Source organism: Prunus avium, unplaced genomic scaffold (genome assembly GCF_965620075.1).
Source record: "Prunus avium unplaced genomic scaffold, drPruAviu1.hap1.1 HAP1_SCAFFOLD_641, whole genome shotgun sequence".
NCBI lineage: Eukaryota > Viridiplantae > Streptophyta > Magnoliopsida > Rosales > Rosaceae > Prunus > Prunus avium.
Genome location: NW_028276982.1, coordinates 27,501 through 30,000, shown reverse-complemented (window position 1 = coordinate 30,000; position 2,500 = coordinate 27,501).

Below are 2,500 nucleotides of genomic sequence, written 5' to 3'. Positions count from 1 at the left end.
GGTTTGAAATTGTTTTGAAAAGGTTCTTTAAATCTAGTGGGTTTGCAACTCATAAGAGCGTCACTTTCAACGTCCCCGGCATTGGATTGAGTTTCTAAAAACAACCGTGCACACCGAGGTTAAACTTTACCGGCTCCACTCCGACTCGCCGCTCGCCCACTAGTCCGAAGGCAACAAAACATTTGTTTTTCATTTTGATGAAAATTTCTGTTTTTAAATCTTGTTGGTTTGAAATTGTTTTGAAAAGGTTCTTTAAATCTTGCGGGTTTGCAACTCATAAGAGCGTCACTTTCAACGTCCCCGGCATTGGATTGAGTTTCTAAAAACAACCGTGCACACCGAGGTTAAACTTTACCGGCTCCACTCCGACTCGCCGCTCGCCCACAAATCCGAAGGCAACAAAACATTTGTTTTTAATTTTGATGAAATTTTTTGAAAACATTGGCTTGGCAAGCCCCAATCCGCGACTATCCACCCACCGCCACCCCACACGAGTGGTTGTTGTTGCGAAATGAGGTTGTGGTCGACATGCCCGTGCATTTGAGAAGGAGTTCCTAGCACTCCATGCTCTCCCATGCCAAAAAAAAGCCTAGACAACCCCATTTCGCAACTTTCCACGCCTTTTTTTTCCTCCCTCACCCATGGCGGCGGCGTGGTGGCGGCGGCCGGATTCCGGCCACCACCGCCATGGGTGGCAGCCCCCCGACCCCGACACCAAACCCATAATACCGAGGCAACATATCGAGGCAACATGACATGGGTGTGGCGTGGGGGAAGGGGGCTGCAGCTAGGAAGGCATGGGCTGCCATGCATATGCAGGCAACACACACCCCCCTATATAGCATTTTATGCATTTAGCCCTTTGACAGGAAGAGACATCACCTATGCGCGAGGAGTCATAATGGGCTCTAAATAATTCAATACAAGGTATTTGGACGTGATTTTTTGCAGGGATACTAAGAAACATGCAATCTATGATGGGAAAAAGTTTCATAAATTTTTGAAGTCGGGAAGTATTTTTTATTATTTTTAGAAGTCGTAAAATTGAAAAAATCATTAAAACAAATCCGGGAGGAATTTTTTAGTTTTGTAAGTTGGAGAAGGTCCTAAAAATCATAGACTACTTATGGGGAGCTTATTGTGCGAGGAAATTTCAATAAAAACGGGGTTTGACAAGATTTGAAAAATTCTGTCGACATTTGAAAAAACCTGGAACCATGCTGCCGGCATGCTGCGCACATGCTGCGCGCAGGCTGCGCGCATGCTGCGCGCAGACTGCGCGCATGCCATGGCAGGACAAGTTTCGCTAGCCTCACTGTCGACAGATGCGCAAGCTGCGCGCACGCTGCGCACAGGCTGCGCGCATGCTGCGCACAGACTGCGCGCACGCTGCGCGCATGCCATGGCAGGACAAGTTTCGCTAGCCTCACTGTCGACAGATGCGCAAGCTGCGCGCAAGCTCCGCGCACGCTGCGCACAGCCTGTGCGCATGTTGTGCGCATGCTGCGCGCAGGCTGCGCGCAGGCGCCGCGCATGCCATGGCAGGACAAGTTTCGCTAGCCTCACTGTCGACAGATGCGCAAGCTGCGCGCACGCTGCGCACAGGCTGCGCACAGCGCATGCCATGGCAGGACAAGTTCGCTAGCCTCACTGTCGACAGATGCGCAAGCTGCGCGCACAGGCTGCGCGCACGCCATGGCAGGACAAGTTTCGCTAGCCTCACTGTCGACAGAATCAGCACGCTGCGCGCAAGCTGCGCGCACGCTGCCGGCATGGTGCGCGCACGCTGCCGGCATGCTGTGCGCACGCTGCCGGCATGCTGTGCGCACGCTGCGCGCGCGCATGGCAGGACAAGTTTCGAAAATTTCTGTCGACAGTCTCAGCAGCGCGCACGCTGCCGACATGCTGTGCGCACGCTGCGCACAGGCTGCCGGCATGCTGCGCGCAGCCCATGGCAGGACAAGGTCCGAAAAATTCTGTCGACATTTTTACGCCGTGGTAGGCTTCCGCTTCGCGTCACTTTGTCGACATTCAAGCCTACCATTTGTATTGAATTTTTCAAACCTTGTCAAACCCCATTATTCAAATGTCGAAAAATTTTGTCGACATTTTTACGCCATGATAGGCTTCCGCTTCGCGTCACTTTGTCGGAATGCATCGCATGGCGAGGCAAGGCCACGGCATGCCAAGGCGAAGGCAACGCATGGCTTGAATGGCTTGGTCAAGGCCACATCATGGGCACGGCATGCCAAGGCAAGGCGAGGCAAGCCATCCTTAGCCTCGCCTACACTCACTTTCTCGGAATGCATTGGATGATGAGCAATTCCAAGGTAAGGCAACGCATGGCTTGAATGGCTTGGTGTAGGCCACAACTTGGGCATGGCATGCCAATGCAAGGCAAGGCAAGGCAAGCCATCCTTAGCCTCGCCTACACTCACTTTCTCGGAATGCATTGGATGATGAGCAATTCCAAGGTAAGGCAACGCATGGCTTGAATGGC